This window comes from Protopterus annectens, chromosome 7.part0, assembly GCF_019279795.1.
Source record: "Protopterus annectens isolate FY-2018-M chromosome 7.part0, PAN1.0, whole genome shotgun sequence".
Taxonomy (NCBI): Eukaryota; Metazoa; Chordata; order Ceratodontiformes; family Protopteridae; genus Protopterus; species Protopterus annectens.
Genome location: NC_056739.1, coordinates 1,250,530,720 through 1,250,553,373, shown reverse-complemented (window position 1 = coordinate 1,250,553,373; position 22,654 = coordinate 1,250,530,720). Strand labels below are relative to the sequence as shown.

Here is a 22,654-nt window from a genome sequence, read left to right as displayed (position 1 = left end):
CTGTGAAACAGAGATTCTGCTTATTTTTCTTCTGGTAATAAAGCCCACAGAGAGAATGTACCTATGAAACCTTTTCCAATGTTTCAATGGAAAATGTTGGCATGACGGAAGACAGCACAAGAGTTGACTAGAAGAATCAAGAGCACATTGGAAATGAAGCACAGACAGGATTTGGGAGATTAAGATGAACAGTAATAAAACTGGTAACAATGTAGGATTACAATGTAATAATTACATGTGTGAAATGTGAGAGAACAAGAACATGTGGAAATATTTGATTTTTTTTCAGACTGTGTTGGACTTCTGGAGGGCTCTAAAGCATATGCCCTACTTCATGCCATTAATTTTTCAAAAAATGTTTTGGAAGGGGAAGAACAGGGAGAAAGTTAACTAAGTAAAGATTTTTTTTTCTTAATAGTGTAAGAGAAACAGTATTCTGTCTCCATTTAAACTGTTAAACTCTATACACATCAAACCACTACAGTATATCCAAAAAGGAACATATAATCCACAAAAAGAAACATATAATACACGTTCTGGTGCCATGGCTTCTTGCCTTCTACTGAAACATTTTTACAACACAGTTTTGTCCCTATATATACCCCCCTCTTCCAATTATTTAATTGATCAATTTACAAATAAAGTACTACTAAAATCAGTACTTACAGTAAACAGTACTTGAAATAAACACTTGCAGACCTTCAAGCTATTGCACTTCCCTTATAACCCTAATGGCACCAAATCTTTAAACAATAAATGTAAATACATTTTTTAATATATTTTTAAATACATTTTGAATACATTTTTTAAAAACAGTATTAAATATATAACTGTATATGTTATTAAATGTATAAATATGATATGTCTTTACTGATCGTCACAAAAAATCTGCGGTGGTGGTGCTGTGGTAGCGTTGTCGCCTCATAGCAAGACGTTGTCCCGTTCGATTCTCAGCTAGAGTGTCTTCTGTTTGGTGGCATATGTTAATGGGGCGTGCTTTCGTTGAAGGTTGTGCATCAGGGCTGGTAACCCGGTACGTAAAAATCCATTACCAATCATTAGCGGACCGGAGTTCTGCTGTGGTGACCCCTAACTGAGAAAAGCCGAAAGACACAAACAAACAAACTGATTGTCATAAAATGTTTTGCTGTATTATATAGTGCCATGATCTCATAACTTCCTATTACGATTTCAATTACAATTATAAATATAAATATATATAATTCATATCCCAAAACATACAATACACTAATAAATGATCCAAACAACTTTACAACGTTATATAAACACTTTTGAACAAATTGCAATAACTTCAATTTTTTTCTATCATACATTTTATATTTTAAATGCATACAAAAGTATTGTAAAAAAAATATTTTCATACATATCTAATACCTGCTACACTTTACCCTCCTTGTTTTAAATACTCAAATTATTTTCCAAATTCATTCTACTGGGATACAAAATATGGAAATTAATGATCATTCTGCTCTCTAGTCTGTTTTTTAAAGTCTCCCCTATTGTTGATTGGCCGTGCTAAAACACTAAAAAATAGACTGCTAACTAAACCTTGATGGTTAGACACAAAATGCATAGCTACAGGACTTTCTAACATCATCCAAATTTTCCAAAATTTGGACTTTGGTTTTCCTGGTAATTTGACCAACATACCAGGAAATGGGATCACATTCACAACCTATGATATAGATCACACCACAGCTGTTACAATTGTAAAATTCATTGGCCCTATACAATTTACCATTGATTCTACTACCATGTAAATTCTTTACCCGATTACATACTAAACAGTTTCCAAAACTATAAAAGTGCCTACTGTTCTACCCATCATGCCCTGGCATGGAGGCTTCAAACCTTTCTTATTCAGCAATTCTTTAAGATTATTATACCTACCATAAGAAAACACAATATGTTTAGGAAACAAAGAACCAATGGTGTTAGGGAGAAAATTGTGTTGTAAAAATGTTCCAGCAGAAGGCAAGAAGCCAAGGTACCAGAATCTGTTAATAAAATAATTTATTTTGTCCTGCAGTGGTGTTCCTGTTCATGGATTATACGTTTCCATTTAAACTGTTGTTAGCACGATTATTAGCTTGAAACAAAAGTTGCAAGAATAATATAGAGCAAAATGAAATATAAAGGGTTAATTTAGAAACAGTATAAAATGCTAAACAAGTGTGCTGGCAAAAAGAGCTCAATTAGATTTTGGCATCCATGCAGAAAAAGGAGTATGTTACTGAGAAACAGACTTTGTAAAAAATAGCTATGGCCAGAAGATGTCAACAAGATAAGGAGGAACATCAGTAAGATAACATTGGAACATCGAGTTTTCAAAAGTCTTTCCATGGATCATCAAACTACAAAGAACCAAGGACAAGGGAACGAAGGAAAACTGCTGTACAAAGAAAGAACTGTTACACATCAGACTGAGGAAAAAATATCAGACTTTGATATAAATATGAGTGTGCATAAACAAGCTTTGGGAATTTGCCATAGAGAGCTGACAGCATCTGTATTGCATGCTTGTAGATCCAAAAGAAAAATGTAATAGTAAAATCGTACTAACTGAAGCAGTTTGGCTCAGTGTAGTTATTGTACTTGGTACAATACAGTATTAAAGCAGTTGGTCATACTAAGAGTTAAATACTGTGGTATGCATATGTACTAATGCAAGTAACGGCAAGAAACCAACAAAAGACAGATATATAATTTTTCAATGGCAAGCCACAGTTAACGGACCGAATGGTTTCTTCTTTTGACAACTACAGCTTCTTTTTTTTTTATTCAGTTAGCACGTCGAGTTGCAGCGCTGCCTTCTTGTTTATCTTGTGCAAAAGGATACAGTTGCAGAACAGCTGATCTCTTCAAGTTCCACAGGTCCTGTACATTCACGCAGCTGAACCTGCCAGCTGTGTTTGACCACCTTTTGGGAGAATCACAGAGGGACTTTCCACGCTTTCTCGACGGAAGACTTGATCACCTTCCACACAAACTGGTAATTCTCTTTTTGTTTCTCATTCTACAGCATGGATGCCATAAAACACAAAAGTGTAAAACGTGTAAGACTACTTTTCAGGTAGACAGTAATAATAGTCTAGCACATGTATGGTCAGGATTTAAAGGTTGGTATAAACATAACTGTAGCACATGTAGTACTTTACTAGGTAAAGTTGATGTCAATAATTTATGTAAATGCATTACGTTTAACTGGTATCTTAAACAGCAACATCATGGGTATAACAGTAAACATTTATTGTGCAAGTCATATGAAACTGCTTTCTGTGTGCAATGTCATAAAAATAATGGTAAACAACCAGATGCATTATGTCCTGTCACCACATGTAAAATGTTAATTTCACAGTTACAATATCAGTCAAGTCTGTTATTTACAAAATCTTCCATACATCTTGCTAGACAAAATTGGCATAAAACCACTGCACATTACAAAACAGATAACAGAGATGAGGTTAATGGTGAACTGACAAAAATATTTAATAAACTTCTAAGACACAGTCAGAGTGAGTTCAAAAAGTTCAGACAACATATGCAAACACTTTTTCAAAAGTGCATAACAGCTTTAAAGTCAGCACAACAGAATACTGGCAAATATAATCTGGTTAGTAAAGAGTTAAAGCAACAGCAGTTAACTACGCTGATAGCAAATAATTTATGATGTACTATTCTACGTTTACAAAATGGTTAAGCGTACATAGCCGAAACTTTCATTCAGTTAAAGCAAGGCAAATGGTGATTTTTCAAACCATTTCAAATAACAAAACAGTTCTAGGGCATAGAAATCAAATTAGAATAGTTAAAAGCAGTAAAGACATGACGTCACAAGACTGACATGCATGTATTTTCTTTTCACCTAAAGTGCAGCAAAAGGCACACAACAGCAAATGTAAATCATTTAAATATATCTGTTTTAAGCATGTGTTAGTTAAGTCAATATCCCTTTTGTTTCTTACAATATTTTGTAATTGTATAATAGCATCAAAAATAGCAGAGACTCCAGCAAAAACACTATTCAAAAATAATATTATGCATACTTAGGCAAATTACAAATGTTTATATCAAGTTGCAAGTATATTAACGAATTGGATTAAGCGCCTGGAATGTGCAGAAAGAAAAAAAGTATGTGAGCTCAAATCTTTCCAGGCTGGAAATGGTAGTTACAAGAAATGTTGCAAAAGATAAATGCTACTGGTACTACAATTTGTAAGCTCAAGGAAACAAGACTGGTCGCCAGGCCAAATGGCTTAAATTTTTCTAAAAACACTATTGTTACTAAAACATTGTTAAGTATTCATGTGCAGTATTATGCAAAAAGCACAAAAGTCTACAGAAATCCTGTTTGGTAATTGTAGTAAGACGTCACAATTGTGCATACATGTCATTAATAATCTGTTTGCAAGTGAATACTACACCAAGTACAGTCAGTACATGGGCTATGGTATGCATGTAAAATAAATTATGCAGGTTCCTTAACAAAAAGGGAGGGTACAAATAGCTACTAGTAGCAGTAAATGTCTTTTCAAAATGGGTAAACATGATTCCTACTAAAACTTTGACAGCATAGGCAACAGCAAAAGCTTTATAAAAATATTTTCTGTTTTTGAAAATCACCAAAAAATGATCAAATCAGAAAGAAAATGTGTAAGACCAAAGTGTCACAGTCTAGGTAACAGCCAAAAGGCAAGCATACATTCAATTCTCACAGCATAAAGCATTAACAATACTGCAAAAAAATGATGTACACTACAGGGGGGGGGGGAGGGCATGCTTTCAATTTTACACTAAATGTGTAAACAGTACTGCAAAAGGGACTGACATAAAGGTACAAAGTGTTAATACCAAAAATACATTTTAATGTTTCAAGTAATGTAATTAGCAGGCTTCAGTTTAACGCTAATTTTGTAAACTGGACTGAGTGTACATTATAGCCATGTATGTACAAATGCAAAAACAATCTGTACAAGCAAGTGAATTCTGTACAGTATACAGTAAATGGTTTATCATTGTGTTGACAATATAAAACACTGTGTCAACTTGCTGTAGCAAAAGAAAACTAAAGGTTTTGTTTCCCAATCTGTTTCTAGTTAATAGCAATATAACTTGACTAAAAAGTACATACTAATATAGACAGTTTTATATTTAAAATAAACAGAAGAAATCTATACAGTGATAAATATGTTCAAAAATCTATAAATGCATGAGCACATCTATTTGCTATAATATATGTAGAAACAATATAGTCAGTTAAATACATGCATTTCTGTTTGCTATCATACATGTATTCTGGTACAGCTTGAGACAAGATGAATGTTCAGTGTCTGGAACATGTTTCAAGGACTATAGATAAAAATGCAGCTGCGAGACAAGGCACACAGCATTCAACACAGACATCTGCATTTCTTTTGCATCATTCTGATCATCAAAACAGAGGGAATTACAATATTTCACAAATAAAACTAAGTTAGGAAAATGCTACACAAAATAGAACACAAGACAATTTCAGTTGTAGAAAGCATACAGCATGTACCTTTGGGAAGATAACAACACAAATAACAGCATGTTATCTGAACAAGGCCAGGCATACATAAAAGTAGAGAAAGAATCGAAGACTGACAAACATTTTAATAAACAGCTCTTTCTCTCTTAGATGCTGTACATTACCTCAAAAATCTAACAGTTCTGACAAGGAAAGACATTATGCAAAAATGTCACAGTGTGTAGACAATAACACAAAAATAAGAATACACTCAACAGGGGAAAAAGAGGGTATGATTTCTACCAATACTCTGTTTATTTGTATAAACAACACAGTAATACAAGAAAAAGGACCATGGGTTGAAATACTTACCATTCTGGGTAACAAGCCAGTACTTCATACGGATCAGGTGGTAAAAATACCATCCACTTGTACCATGATAGGACAGCAATACCAGAAAACAATATTGCACTTCAATATTACATTTCTAAGTTTTAAAGATACCAAATGCAGATTTTAAAGAGCTTGGTATAAAAACTAATAAAACAAGACATCGCACGGATTGCACATAGGGCAACCTGCCTGCAGGATAACCCAAATGTAATGAATGCAACAGTGAAACACGAAGAACATCTAATAAAACAAGATATCTCAGACTGCAAATTTACAAGCATAAGGGAATCCTACTATTTAGTAAGTCATTACAAGTACCTTTGATAGATTACAATTTAGTACTAATATATCTAAATTTGTAAATTGAACAAAATGTTGTGTAAATGGACAACACTGCCTTCAAATTTCAAAATGCTTGTTAAAGTGGCACCACAGTTTGTATGTGTGGTTTCAAATAACCCAGTGTTAACAGTAAAAAAACAAAAACAGAAGCTGACACTGCCCATAATTGGTGGGACATATTCACAGACTGGTCATCATCTGGAACCAAATTGGTTAATACATCCTATGTTGATAGTTTTAGGGGTCATAATAATAATGACAGCTTAGAATTGTTTTATATGCTGCAGGTTACAAAGAGTTGCAATAACTCAACAAGTCATGATCGAAAGCATAAAAAAATGGTAAATACTGTAAATAGCAATGCTGAAGAAATAAATGTAGTCTTTTCTTTAACCGAAATTTAGTCAGTTCTTCAAAATATATAAGAAGGGGAAACTGCATAAGAAATAGTATTCTGTCTCCATTTAAACTGATGTTAGCATGATTATTAGCTTGAAAAAAGCTGCAAGAATAATATAGAACAAAATGAAATATAAAGGGTTAATTTAGAAACAGTATAAAATGCTGAACAATATAAAATGCTGAACAAGTGTGCTGGCAAAAAGAGCTTAATTAGATTTTGGCATCCATGCAGAAAAAGGAGCATGTTATTGAGAAACAAACTTTGTAAAAATAGCTATGGCCAGAAGACGTCAACAAGATAAGGAGGAACATCAGTAAGATAACATTGGAACATAGAGTTTTCAGAAGTCTTTTCATGGATCATCAAACTGCAAAGAGCCAAGGACAAGGGAACAAAGGAAAACTATTATAGAAAGAAAGAAAGAACTGTTATACATGAGACTGAGGAAAAAATGACAGACTTTGGTATAAATATGAGTGTGTATAAACAAGCTTTGGGAATTTGCCATAGAGAGCTGACAGCATCTGTATTGCATGCATGTAGATCCAAAAGAAAAATGTAATAGTAAAACTGTACTAAATGAAGCAGTTTGTCTCAGTGTATTTACTGTACTTAGTACAATACAGTATTAAAGTAGTTGGTCATACTAAGAGTTGAATACTGTGGTATGCATATGTACTAATGCAAGTAACAGCAAGAAACCAACAGAAGACGTGGTATATAATTTTTCAAATAGCAAGCAAACAAAACCATGCACTTCAAAAATAGTGCTATCAGATAAGGTTTTCTCAGTTATTTTTTTAAGTGTAACGGGGAGTGTAAACAGGTGCTGCTGTTACTTTTGTCTTTTCTTAATCCCTTCTCTCTTTCTTCTTCAGTTTTACGAAATGCAGGCAAAGCAATGAAAAAAAGCATAGTTAAAAGAGTATGACAAAAGAAAAACTAAAGTGCTTTTTATCATTCTTGCATGAGGAAATGACTGGATTAAGGACCTTTGATCAATTTAGTAACAAATTTTAAGAGTAAGCAAGTAAATGAAAATGGATATTGAATATTCCGAGTTTTTTTCTAGCAAATACATGCATGCTCAGTAGTAATTCTGCAGCTGGTCGTCATGTTTCTATGAAAACACTCTAATAAAGAGAAACTAGCTGTATGATTCTCCTGTCTCCATGGAGACAATTTGATAAACTAAAACTGGCTAAAATCTGGTGGTGATTGATTGGAGGGCAAAACTTCAGTATTTGAAGATGTACATAGTTTTGTGTGTTAGTATTAAGTTAATAGGTTTTAGGGGGTATCGGGTTGTTTTTTTGTTTGAGGGCTTTCAATAAAACAAAGTTTTGCAAGCCACAACATAGGCTCAAAATGGATATGACAAGAAACAACTGTATGAAAGTTCAATCTGTCAAACAGTGTATGCATGTAACACAAAAGCTAGAAATAGACATTTAACAAAAACGTGTTATACATAAAAGGTGGGAATAATTACTTTTTAATTCAATTATGGTTTCTATAATGCCTTTAAATGTCAACGGTCTCACAGATAAACAAAAGAAAGAGCAGTGACCTATATTAAAAACGTAGAATACAAATAGCTACGTCAAAGGAAACGCACTTGGAAAGAACTGGGAATTAAATAAAGAAAGGTTTTCAGGATTGTTATTTAGCAGAATACCTGGGACAAAGGAAAAGAGGAGTACTTATATTAATTTCAAGACGAGCTTCAATAGTGATAGAAGAGGATAAATCCATATGTCACACGATGGATAGCCAACTGGCTCACAGAGAGGACCCAGAAAGTTAGAATTGGGGAGTCCATCTCTACAAAGAGGCCAGTCGAGTGGAGTCCCTCAGGGATCAGTCCTTGAACCGCTCCTTTTTGGCATTTACTTCTCAGAAGTCAAGGCCAATGTCAGTGGTCTCTGGCTCACTAAATTTGTAGATGATTGCAAATTAGGAGCCGTCAATGAATCTCATACTGACACAAATGTTCTCCGGGAGGGGCTGACACAGACAAATAACTGGTGTAAAAGCCTTGGACTAAAACTAAATGCCAAGAAATGCATAATAGTATCCTTTGTGAAGTCATCCATCCCTGGTAACTATCACATTGACAACACACCCGTTAGAGTTGACCCAATAGTCAGGGACACACATACACAGTAATCTAGCCTTTGATCATCACTGTCTACAGTGGTGAGGAAATCATTCTATGTTGCACAACTTATTAGCAAACAAAGGTATGGCTTCCAAGTCCAAGGATGTCATTATTCCACTATATTCAACATTCATGAGACCTATCACTAAGTACAATGCACCCTTTGGTATGTATCTAACCAGGCATATCTAACAACTGGAATGTCCACAGAGGTTCCTCACTAAAAGAACACATGGCACAAGTAATATGCCCTATGCAGACCACCTCAAGGCCCTATCTCTGCATTCTGTCTCCTACAGACTTTTGAGGGGAGATCTATGCCTGGCATACAGGGAATTGTCAGACCCCACTCTGATGGACCTCCTGCATATCCACAAAACAAACAGTAGCAGAATTACCTGTTCTAAAGACTTAAACCTTGCCTGTGATATAAATAGGACCTGCTGGAGAGATAGGTATGTATCCCAGAGCCTACCCAGTCTTTGGAACAGGCTCCCCATCCCTGTGAAACAGAGTTCCTCCCTAACCCAATTCAAGTCCAACTTCGACAATTGGATGGGAACCGGATATTCATCCCTGGTTTGGCACCTAGGTCTCTAATGCAAACAGGTAACCTGTAAATTGTTCATCTCCCAGGCCCATTGCTTACACTTACCAAGGGTATCAGAAGGGTCTATATTGAAAACTCGAACATTTACTTACCCGAACATCTAAACGCAGACACGTCTTCATCGAATCGCAAGAACATCGATCGTCCTGAAGCGCAAAATCCAAAACGTCGATTCGTCATGGATGGCCCTTCTGTGGTATAGCTCCGTAAGGTAAGTGTGCGATAGTTACGGACCTTAGGGTTAGGGTGTGGGTTAAGGTAAGTACGTAGATGGTAATCTATGTTAGATTTAGTGTAGGGTTAGATGTAGGGTTTTATTAAGTGTATGTGTGTGGATTATTTAGTTTGTGTGGGTATAGCTTTTTAAGGTAAGTGTGCGATAGTTACGGACCTTAGGGTTAGGGTGCGGGTTAAGTTAAGTGCATGCTTGGTGGTATGTGAAAGATTTAGTGCAGGGTTAGAAGTAGGATTTACTTTAGGGTTAGAAGTAGGGTTTTGTTTAATGTATGTATGTGGTTTATTTAGTTAGGTAGTATGTAGGGTGGGATGGGACAACTATGATATTTCAAGTTTTTGAATTTCTCGGTTTAGGGCATTCAGTATATTTGCGGTTCACGGAATATGTGTCAGCGTTTAGGTGTTCGGATAAGCAAACTTTAGATATTTTGATACAGACCCTATCAGAACTGGTCAGAGATTTGGGATGCATGGCTAGGCTTAAAAAGGCCCTTGTGGTCATTAGCCTAGCAAACACCTGCGATGCCCGTGCCCTGGCCTAGCAATCAAGGAGCCTCAGTCCTCACCACTAACACCAGAGAGGGCATCTCATACATGAGGAAAGGATAAGAAATACACACAGTAAAGTGCAATTTCCCTTAAGAGCACTCGGAGATCACAGTCAGTCTGGGGCTGGTCACTCCCTTGCTCCCCAGGTCCCCAATAAGACTCCCCACTGGCACAGCTATAGGGTCCAGATCTCCGCCTAGCTGGGCAAGCTAAAATCTCCAGCACCCTCTCTGTCCAACCAGTGCTTCGTGTCCCTGCCTAAGTAGCTGACACACACACACACTTTGAGATAAGAGTTTATACAACCACACAGACTTCTGGGGAGGGCTGTAACAGGTTCTCCAGCTGTGCCCCTTTTACTCAAACTATACGGTAGTACCACTTATCACCACCCAGCTAATATTTATCAGCTACCCAAAGGCCCTTAAAAGGGTGTCCAATTATTACTGTGCAATATTATTATCCAATTGGTAGATGCGACTAAACTGTCTCAATGCTTATTAGAATGACTTGGTACAGGATCCTTAATTACATGCAATGTACTCTAGAGCTTAACCTATCTCTGCACAAACCAGCCACAGTTAAAATGTTTTCAAATATTTAATAATAAATAATTAAAACCACAAAACAATCCTTTCTACTACACAGTTAGTGCTAGTCAAGAGTTCAGAGATCACGCAGAAATACTTAAAATAATTCAGTAGTACAGTTCTGACATCACAGAAAAACACAGTCCAAACTTTCTAATTCCTAGCTACTTCTAGGAGAAAAACAGTTTTAACATACTACTTACATAAAGAGAGCATAAGGCAGTGCTGAGTTGGATGTTCAAGACAAAAATGCTTAATGCCTTCTGGTTCTCTGTTTAAATTGAAACTGCAGTTCTGATAAAACATTACATAATTTCACACTTTCCTTTTATTCCCAGGCTGACAGAAACTGCATTTACATTCTTTTACAGAGAGCAATAAAGGACATTCCACATGTAAATTCCGGTTATTAACTTTAGCCTTAAAACAATAAGAAGGAAGCCTTCATCTAGCCCAGCCGGAGCAGACATTAGATCAAAGGGTCACAATATGCTTTTACTGGGTCAGTAGAGAGCACTGCTGCCACATTTTTGTAACAGCATTTTTTTCATTTAAACAAACAAGCTTGTAGTTCAACATTCATATTTACAAATGATAGAATTATCTATAACATTCTATCTGGCTAGGCTGGCAGCCTTCACCCATCTCTACCAGTCTTCACAACACCTATGAACCTATAAAAAAGATAATAATGGCAGATTTGTAGCGCTTAGGGACTACTGGCAAGGAAGGAGGGATTACACTGGTGTGTATTTATATTCCACCTAAAACTACTATAACAAAGTTTAAGAAAATTCTGGGAGAAATAATAAATAGGTTTTCAGCAAGGAATATTACTTATAGGTGGGGAATGGAATGAGATTTGCAACAGTGAAGTTGTGTCTGGAGGGCCCAGAAGGGAAATTATAACGGGGGGGGGGGTAGATTTTTGAAGAAATGTATGAAAATATTTGGCATGGAAGATGTGGCTTCAGTAACAGGATTTCGGGGGGAATTTCCATATTATTCCCCAAGATATAATAACTGGGCTAGGCTAGACAATTTACATTTCATACGAACGTACGCATTTAATTGAAGGTCTTGATACACACCCAATATCCATTTCAGATCATCCGCCAATAACAACTAAAATAAAAACTCAGGGCAATAAAATGAAAGTGAGACTCTGATACTTTCCTACCTAACTATTGAAAAGGGAAGAATTTAAGGTATGGGCAGTGGAGATTATTCAGTAACTACTGGAGAAGACAGAAATTTCTTCTGAAAAATATAGCTCGGGAGTGGGATAACATTAAGGTGGAGTTTAAAAATAGGGTTGAAATAAAGGAAGCTATGGTTAAGAAGTAAAGAATAATTATGTAAAATCTTACCATAACCATAGATGTCCTTCTCTTCCATGTTGCAGTATTCATAACATGAGTGAGAGTCCCGCCTAAGCAACCTGAACATATGGCCAGTATACCAAGGACTTAAGCTACTGCAAGGTACATGCGATATTGCACATAGAACAGCTGACACTGGCCATAAAAGTGACATTGGTACTTTCCATCCTCAGAACTGAATGCCCCAGTCAGAACACCAGTCCAAGGAAAAGATGCAAATAGGAAATATTCAAAGAAGAGCATGAACCAAGGGGGAAGGAGGGTGGGATAGAATACTGCAACACGGAAGAGAAGGACATCTATGGTTATGGTAAGATTTTACACAACTATTCTATGTCCTTCTTTTCCCATGTTGCAGTATTCATAACATGAGGGAGAATACCAAAGCTCATGCATGAGAAAGTGGGGTAGGAGCACAAGAACTCTCCACAAAGCCATGCAGAATTGCTCTAGTAATTCCTGCTCTGGATCTGGAGACAGAATCCAGCTTGTAGTGTTTTATAAATGTATGGACAGAGGACCAATAAACTACCTCCAGGATAGAAGCAGTGTCCAGGCCTTTAATTAAGGCTCCAGGGAAACCCACTGCACTAGTGGAGTAGGACTTAACCGAGGAAGAAAGAGTTTTCCCCCTGAGAGAGACAGCAAAAGGAAATTGTCCTAGAGATCAAAGAAGAAATAGTCTGTTTAGAGAAAGGATTTCCCAGTGCCCTGGGGTGAAAGGAAAACAATTGCTCATTTCTAATGGATTTTGTCTTATCCAAACAGAATCTGAGTTGTCTATGCACATCCAAAGTGTGCAGCACCCTTTCACTGGAGTTTTGAGGAGAAGGGGAAATGGTGGGCAAGTGAATAGATTGATTGAGGGACAAGTCATTAAACACTTTAGGCATGAAGGAAGGGTTGGTACGAACGGACACCCTATGCTTGTGGAAAATCAGAAAAGGTTGCGATGCCATTAAAGCTTGGAGTTCAGAAACTAGCCTAGCAAAAGTAATGGCTACCAGTAAAACAGTTTTCCAAGTGCAGAATTTTAGGGAAAAAGAGGTAGCAGGGTCAAAGGGAGTCTGGGTCAGTTTTTCCAAAACAAAATTTAGGTCCCAGGGAGAAGGAACAGGTTTCCTGGGAGGCTGATGTGAAGGACACCTTTTAAGAAAAGTTTAACCTCCAGTCTAGAAGCTATGGGGGAGAAAAGCAGACATGCAGAAATGGCCTTTAACTGAAGAATAAGCTAGTCCAGCCTTAATCAGCTCACACAAGTAAGAAAGGACTAAGGGAATATCCACTGAAAATGGATCTGGTCTCTTATTAATACACCAGATGTAGAACCTCTTCCATTTGGACAAGTAGGATCTCCTTGTATTAGGTTTCCTGGCCTCCTGCAAGACTAGAAGTACATCCTCAGAGAAGAGGTGTCAAAGGAATTAGAAGCCTATCACCCAAAAGATCAGGTTCAGTGTTGCTAAATGTGGGTGAATGAGAGATCCTTTGTATTGTGTGAGCAGGTCCACCCTGTGAGGTAACTTGTGATAATTGCCCTTGGCTAACTGCAGAAGAAGAGAGAACCATTGCTGTCTTGGCCAAAAGGGGGTCACCAACAAGATTTTTGATTTGTCCATCTGAATCTTCAGCAGTATTTTCAGAATTGGGGGAAGGGGGATGTGTAGAGAAACATCCCCTTCCAGGAGAATGATAGGGCAACCACCTTTCAAACCAGAGGGTGTGGAGTTCTGGCACAGAACTTTGGAAGTGGTGTGTTCATAGGGAAGGCAAAAAGATCTATTTAAGGTGTACCCCCGCTGGTGATGAATGTTCAGAAACACATTCCTGGGGATCATCCATTCGTGGGCTTGTGTCATGGATCTGCTCAGTGTGTCTGCCTCAACATTTTGAGTTGAGGAATATAAACTGCTGTCAAAGTTACCTTTGCTTAAAGAGCAATCTCCCAGGCTTGGTCTGCTAATCTGCAGAGTAGATGAGACTTTGTTCCCCCTGCTTGCTCACATACCAGAGAGCAGTAGTGTTGTCTGTGAATAGCTTCAAAGGGCTTGATAGAAGAGATGACCTGAAAGCTTGAAGGGCCAAGATTAGAGCCCTCATCTCTTTGATGTTCACATGTTGCTTCCTTATGGAGGGAGACCATAAAGCCTCGGACCTTTAGGTTCCCCAGAGTTGCTCCCCACCCCAGATCTGAAGAATCTGTGAACATTTTGTGTACTGGGGGAAGTGGCTGCAGGGGCTCCAGGGGAAGTACTGGGTTGTGAGAAATTTGTTAACTCCACCAAAGCAATTCCTTCTTTAGGCAAGGAAGAAGTGGAAGAACAAACTCAGAGGATGAATATGCTGGGACCAGAGTGTTTTCAAGTACCTCTGGAATTTTCGCATGTGGGCCTGGCTAGGAACAGCAATGGTATAACCAAAGCCATGAACTCTAGCATCCTGAGGAATTCCCTGGCAATCAGAGAGAACAGAGGAAGCAACTACAGGAAGCAAGTCTGCAATGATTGCACCTCTTGTGAAGGCAGGAAAGTCATCATAAGGTCTGTCCTTTTCCTGCAACCTAGGAAAACCTGGTCCTGAGAAGAAGAGAGGGAAAACTTGCTGTAGTTGAGGGTGAATCCCAGGCTGAGGAGCAAACAGATGGTGGTCTGAAGGTTCTGTTGCAAAGTTAACCAAAAAACAACCCAACCCAAAACAGGCAGAGAAATTCCACTTTAATGACACAAACAGAAAACAGCAAGTCCTATAAACTAAGTGCTTTCACCATTAAAATATGGCTTCCTCAGTTACATGGGATACAAACAATTGTGATGTCACACTGAATTAGTTTTTTAAAAAAAATACACAGTAAATAAAGGTAAATAAAACCTTCAGTTTTCTCCAGAAAACACAAAACAACACTTTTACAGCTTATATAACTTGCTTACATCACTCTATTTAAACCAAGTTGTTTTGGGTTGGTTTGTTTTTTTATTTTTTGGTTACCAGTGTTTTGCTTTGTTTGGAGCTTATTTTGTTCTGTTGCAAAGTGTCTGGATGTTCTGCTTGAGTGAGTAGGTCATCCGGTAAGGGTAGATGAGAATTCCTTGGAGTCTCCAGAAGGAAATGACAGGAGATAAATACTTTGTGAATAACTTTGGCACCTCACAGAGTCCAAATGACAAAGCACAGAAGTGAAAATGAGAGGAAACAGAAAAATGTAAGAATTTCCTGAACAGAGGGAGGATGGGAATGTGAACGTATGCATCCTTTATGTCTAAGGAAACCAGGTAACCCTGAGGTAACAAGACTGGAAACAGAGTTTGCACAGTGAGCATCCTGAATGTGGGGACTTGAAGAAATAGACTTGAGTTGGGATTTTGCTGGAGAGTTTGGGAGATCTGTCAGCAATTTAGAGGCTTGTGAAAATAGAACCAGAACATACTTGGGCATGGTTTACTATCAAATGACTGAAAACCAAAAGACTAAATCCCAAAAAGACTGAAAATTTAAAATACTCAATGATGGAATTTTCCCCTTCTCCACTGTTGTGCGATCTTAGAGTTGGTGTATAAAGTTAGCACGGGGTGTGGGGGGCGGAGACCCCCACATGAGGGGAGCAGGGAGCTTGCCTCTTGCATTAAAAATGTATTCAGTATTTTGAATTTTCAGTCTTTTTGGGATTCAGTCATTTGGTTTTCAGTCATTTGATAGTAAACCACTTGGACATGTGTGTCTGATAATTAATGGCCCTAAAAGCCAGAGGAGAAGAAGAGGTGTAAACCTTTTTTTTTCAATTCTCTCCATCATTTTACTGTCATTATCTGAGGGCAGTAAGTTGGTGGAGGGGAGTAATTTTGTGGTCTTATCAGAAGACAGAGAAATCATAGCTGGGTCTGGAAGAGGACAGTTGTTTAGATAACTGCTGTCATCAGGAACCTTATAGAACCTGTCTGGCCTTTTAGGAACAGGAGGTTGTGAATCAGGGTCATACCTCTCAACCTCTTATAGCAAGAAATCTGGACAAAGCCATAAATAAAGTGGGACAAAGAACCAAAACTAAGGACAGTTTTAAATATTGCTCTTACAAACTGAGAAAGTTGATAGAATAACAGGATTTATATTAGCATGAATTTTCTGAATGGTATAAAGTCTGAAACTCAAATGTCTGTCATTATTTTTTAAACTTCAGTTGTTAATGATTTTCCACTAATTTGCCGGCAAACCACAATTTTATGAAAAACGGAACAAAAATGAGGCAAAAATCTGTACATTCTGCGAAATCTGAACAGTTGAGTGTTAGGATCAGGGTTTTTAGTTACTGCAAGAAAGGCATCTTGAAGAGCTGGCAAAACAGGTTGAATGGCTGAAGGAGCAGGAGAATCTATTTGTAAGAGGTCATTTGTACTTTTGAGACCTGGTAGCTTTCCCACTTGAACAATTCTCTTATTCTGGAGATAGCTTCTCCAAATGTAATATCCTCTTCTGGAGGATCCCACCATTGGAATCCACTTCAGGGGAGGCATATCCCAAAAAGAGAGTTTATTTGAGTGAAGGAGGCCAGAGACTCATCTGAAGATGACTGATCTTTAGAGGTCTCATGTTTAGCATATGTACTCCTAGGTGGAGGGGTCAAAGGAGATGCTGGAATAGGTGGTTGCAAAGTGGAAGGCCTAAGTGCCAGGAAGATATTCAAAATCCCTTGAGAAAAGGCTTGCCAGTCTAGGGAAGACTCCTGACTAGGAAACACATTTTTTGTTTGTGTTTTCTCGTGAGAGGAAGGCCTACCCTAGGCTAGGGTAGAAGGGTCGATGTAGGCCTAGACTCCAGATCAGATGTCATCAAAACCTCAATGGAAGGGGCGGAGAGGCACTACAAGGAACATATGAAGGAGCGAGCCAAGGTTACCCCTTACCATCCATAATGGATGGCTGCGATACCTCTGTGGACGTGGTGAAGGAACCCTCCCTAGTGGCTTCTAAATCAGTACCCGCCGAAGTAGGAGGACCACACACTGTATGCATCTCTGTGCCTTCACTTGCCTCGAGAGGGACTTCCACGATCAGAGGCGCAGCCGAAGATTCAGGCCTTACCTTTTTCTTCGGGGGCTCACCCGATGGACCTGGAGTACCTTCCATACCTAGTGCTAGTTAATTTAGTCTCTGGTGTTCAAGATGTATGTTAAAGGTGGAAAACTAATGCACAGTGTTTTAGGAATGAATGCCTGACAGATGGCACAGTCGTTATAGTCATGATCAGACCCCAGACAGAAAAGACACTGGTCGTAGTTTTCTGTGTGAAATCTGTTGTCTGTGTGAAATCTGTTTTCCACAGTGGAACTTGCCCTTCTTGGATGACATTAACCTCCAACAAGCATGCAGTAGCAAAACTGCAATAAGGTTTTCCCCTAAGGGTCACTTATCTAAATTGTAGAAAAAACTTTTGGCAATCAGACGAAAAGTGAAGTGTCGTTCGGACTGGTAGCAGATAAGTTCTGAAGATGGTATGTGCAGACGTCACTTTTATGGACGACATTGGCTGTTCTATGTGCAACGTCGTATGTACCTTGCAGTAGCTTAAGCCTCTGGTATACTGGCCCAGATGCTCGGGTTGCTTAGGCGGGGATCTACCTCATGTTATGAATACTGCAATACGGGAATAGAAGGACATCAAGAATTATTTAGAGGGACTGAAAAATGTTAAAATATTGCAGAATAGGGGGAAATCACACAGAAGAAGAGGATCAACTGCAGAATGCTAAGCAGAAAATAAGGGATTACCTCAATAATATGCACGAGTTTAGAAAGACTGCTGTTAAGTAACTTTTTTGATAATAACAGTACAGCACAGAAACTTTCAGCACAATGACTCAGGCAACAGAAAGTAGAAAGGGGTGTCGCCAACTTTAGGGAGCCTATAACAAGGAAGGTAACAAGAGATCCTGTAGAGGTTATAAAGCAGAGAAATATGGAATCAAGAAAAGATGGAAATGGAAACCTTTGTGGAAGAATTAAATATGCCAAGGGCAGAGGTAGATGAGGCTCAGTTACTAAACAGCTGGGATAGGAGGAGATGAGATAAAAACTGTGATGCATAATCACTCTACAAGAAAGTCCCCAGGAACAGATGGTATTCCTGTGGAAGTCTGGAAGCTTGGAGGGAAAACAATTGATAATGATCTAGAAGGTTTTGTTTAACAGTATTTTAAGAGGAAGGGAAGTAGTACCAACATCCTGGAAGACAGCAGTGGTAGCTGTAATACCTAAAAAGGGTATAGATCCATCAGACCCAGCTTCATACAGGCCTACTTCAATACTCAGCCATGATCATAAAGTGTTTAGGTCTATAATAGCTAAAAGAATGGCAGATGTGATGCCAAAACTGATAGATATGGATCAATATGGTTTTGTGGAGGGGAGGCAGACATTTGACAACATTAAAAGAACACTGATGATCCACAGGGAAGGAGACTATAAGAAAATACCATTACTGTTGGTGGGTCTTGATACAGAGAAAGCATTTGACAGAGTAAGCTGAGACGTTATGAGCGGGGCAATGGAAGCATTTGCATTTTTTGAAAAACATAAGGTTGATTAGGAGGACATATGAGAGATCAGAGGTGAAAATTAAAGTGGGTGGGGTCCTCTCTGATAATTTCTGCTTGAGCAGAGGAAACAGGGAGGGGTGTCCTCTTCCCCTTTGGAATTTGCATTATATTTAGAACCACTGGCAAAGAAAATAAGGGACTCAGAAATTCAAGGATATAATTAGTATGGTAGTCAAGAAAAGTTGGCTTTATTAGGTTCATAGGTTTATACTAGGCTATCTGCCCTAAGGCATTTATAAGCCTAGCCCAAAGTTATGTGGCTTACGCCACCTCTTATGTTAGAAATAATGTGCCCATTAGTTTGTTGTGCCTCTGTCCAGCAGTGACACAGAGATGATTCCCGGGGTAAACCTACGATCTCCCATCCACCGGTCAAGATTTCTCTTGAACAGAGCCAGCGAGGTGCTCTGCCTCACATGGACCGGGATTTTATTCCACAGCATGGGGAGTCTCTGGGTGATAAATCTATCCCTCCAGCACGTCCTATTTATATCCGTGCTAAGGTTTAAGTCACTTGCTCTAGTGGTTCTGGTGGATTTGGATTTTTTGAGGTGGAGCATGTCCATTAATTCCGGGTTGGTCATGGCCTTGTATGTCAGGCACAGGTCACCTCTGAGCAGACGGTATGCAACTGAATAGAGTTGGAGTTTCTTCAGTCTGGCAGTATATGACAGGTTTTGGAGTCCCTTTATCCATTTGGTGAGGAACTTTTGGGGTCTCTCCAATTGCTGAAGGTGTCGGGTGAGATACATCCCGAATGGGGCATTGTACTCGATCATTGGTCTGATAAGTGAAGAGTACAGGGGAACAATGACCTCACTTGATCTGGATGTGAATCCCTTCATGATCAGATGGGCAACGTAGAAGGTCTTTCGAACCACTTTAGCAATGTGAGTGTCAAACGAGAGGCCACTGTCAACCTGGGTACCCAGGTCCCTGATAACCTCTTCTGTGCTTAGTGGGTTGCCACCTATATGGTAGCTTGGGGTTACCTTGTTTTTCCCGAAGGGTATGACTATACACTTTTTTGCGTTTAACTTCAGGCCATGGCTCTGGCACCAGCTATCAGTTTCCGTGAGACCCTCTGAAGGATGTCTGTGTCCGATGTACTATCCACTATGGCACCCAGTTTGCAGTCATCCGCAAACTTTGTCAGCCATAGTCCTCCTATGTTTGCCTGTACTTCTGAGAAGTAGATGCCGAACAATAGGGGGCCAAGGACTGAGCCCTGTGGGACACCACTTGTAACCGGCTTGGAGTCTGACATGGCTCCAGCAACTCTAACCCTGTGGGTTCTGTCCTTTAGCCAGTTTGCAACCCATCTTGTGACGTATGGGTTTACATTTAAGCTGGTAAGTTTCTCTATGACACCCGAGTGGGGTATTGTGTCGAAAGCTTTTGCAAGGTCAAGGTAGGCTGTATGGACTGCCTTTCCCTCATCAATGGTCCAAGGTCTGCAAGTCCCCTATGTCCTTGTTTATGAGTTCCATTATGATCCTCTCCATAGCTTTGCAGACCAGGCTTGTTAAGCTTATGGGGCGGTAATTACCAGGGTCCGTAGAGGCACCGCCTTTGTGGAGTGGGACCACAGTTGCCGTACGCCACTCCTTGGGCACATATCCTGTGGTAAGGCTAAGATTAAACAGCTGCCTTATGTGCAGGTTTAGTTCTTCATTGAGTTCATGTAGCACACAGCCGGGGACACCATCCGGTCCCATTGATGCTGTGTTTTTAGCTTTAGAGAGAGCAGCTTTCACCTGTGCATTTGAGATGTCTGGGAGGCTACACTCTGTTGGGATAGTTATCTCTCCTTTTGGGGGAGAGAGGGGGGTGAAGTTTGCGCTGAACCTGTCTGTATGTTGGCAATGTCTGTGGGTTCAGTGATTTTTGTATCATTTTGGACTAATTCTGAGCATATCTGGGAGTTTCCACCCAGGTTTCTGACATAGCTGAAGAAGGCCTTATGATTGTCTTTTGAATCTATGGCAATGTTTTTCTCAAAGTTGGCCTTGGATGATTTTATGAGGGATCGTAGCTTCTTGCTAGTACTGATCAAAGATGCCTTCCCTTTTTGGGATTTTGCTCTATCATGTAATAGCTTTCTCCTCTTATTGTAAAGTTTGTTTATGGCTGGGGTCCACCAGACTGGACGTTTGCCCTTGGTGGAAAGAGTCTTGGTTTTATTTGGGATTGCCTGATCCATGCAGTCCTGAAGGTGTTCATAGAAGGCATTTGTAAGGGCTTCCACAGCTTGGGTTGTGGTTTCCATTGGCTTGGGGGCCTTGAAGGATACCACACCTGTCTTGAGTAGTGTGAAGTTTGCTTTAGAGAAGTTCTTCACTGTGGTCTTTTTTGTTTGGGGTGGGGGCGGGATGTGGATTTCTAGTGAGATTAGTTTATGATCTGATCTCACCAAAGAGGGATATACTTCCGGTGTGGAGCATTTTGTCCCCACGTTTGTGATGATGAGATCTAGTATATTTTCTCCTCTTGTGGGGATGGTGACTAGTTGTTCCATGGCATTTGAATTTATGAACTCCAGGAACCTTTGGGCTAGAAAGTTGGGGCTTGAGTAATGTTCCCAGTCTATATTCGGGTAGTTGAAGTCACCCAATATGATGGTGGATTTGCAGATGATATTATTTTATAACTGACAAAAATCAAAAACAGACACTACAGTGTTGTGGAACATTTTGAGACAGTTTCAAATCTTTTCAGGATACAAAACTAATGAAGCTAATATAAAGGCAATAGCGGTAAATTATGTATCCACACACAAATTGATTCAGCAATATCCATATTTATGGGAACATGATAAATGAAGTATTTAGGAGTATGGATTAAAAATTATTCTGGGGTGGCAGCTAAGGATATGTGGGGAGAGACTAAACAAAAGATAATACAAAAACTGAGAAAATGGAAGCTTTGTTATACGGATCTGAAGAGTAAGATACAAGCAGTCAAAATGTTTTTGGCCCCTTTAATCTTATAACTGGTCAGAGATATTTTTATCAACCAGAGGAGAAGAAGTTTTTTTTAAAAATTAATTCAATTAATGATGAGCTGAAGGGCTTTATCTGGGAGGGGACAATGGCAAGTGTCAAGTGGGATAAGCTGATTCTTCCAGTGTTACAGGGCGGATTGCGATTACCCAATTTGAAGGGATATGTCAGAGTTAGACAGTTAAGGCTCCCATACATAGCACAAACAGAAAACTATAACTCAAAGAGGAAAGGGATGCTGAAGAAACAAGGAAACTGGGACTTTGGATGCAGGCCTTTAAGGAGAATAACAATAATCATAAAGAATATTATATCCATAAAGTAGCAGAAAGTAGCTAAGAACTAAGCCAACACAGAAATGGAGAAAGGAGATTCTGCTGATAGGGATGACTGCAATTAGGGATATAGACAACAGGCAAAAGGGGGCTGGAATTTATTGGAGAAAACTGGCAAAGGAACCAAGGTATTAGGAGGAAATAACTAGAGAGGGAAAGACGATAGAATGGGAAGATGCCAAGAATTTATTTGGACTGCAGGTCAGAGATTGTCTTCCCTATTAAGGATTGATATCAGAGTATAGGCAAAGACAAAGAAATAGCGGGTCCTAAATAAAGACTGCCATTAAAAAGGAATAATTACTAGCGCACATAAAATACTGCATGATAACTATCAGAATCAATCACAGGAGGTTGGAAAGGATTGGGGAGAGAGCCTCGATAAGCAATTTACAAAGAAACAATGGTAGGATATATGTATGTCTCCCAAATAACAAAATCTAGAAGATTAAGGATTTTTTTTACAGAGAGATTTCGGTACCCTAAGTAGACTCATGAGAATTTTTCCTTGGGTAGTCATGTTGGAGGAGTAATAGGGAAGAAAGAAGCACTTGG

At 38.9% G+C, this 22,654-nt stretch overlaps 1 protein-coding gene across 1 annotated transcript in view; it reads right to left on the bottom strand.

Moving 5' to 3' along the window:
- DIS3L (DIS3 like exosome 3'-5' exoribonuclease) overlaps positions 1-22,654 on the bottom strand; it is an 830,646-nt gene that overhangs the window by 665,950 nt on the left and 142,042 nt on the right.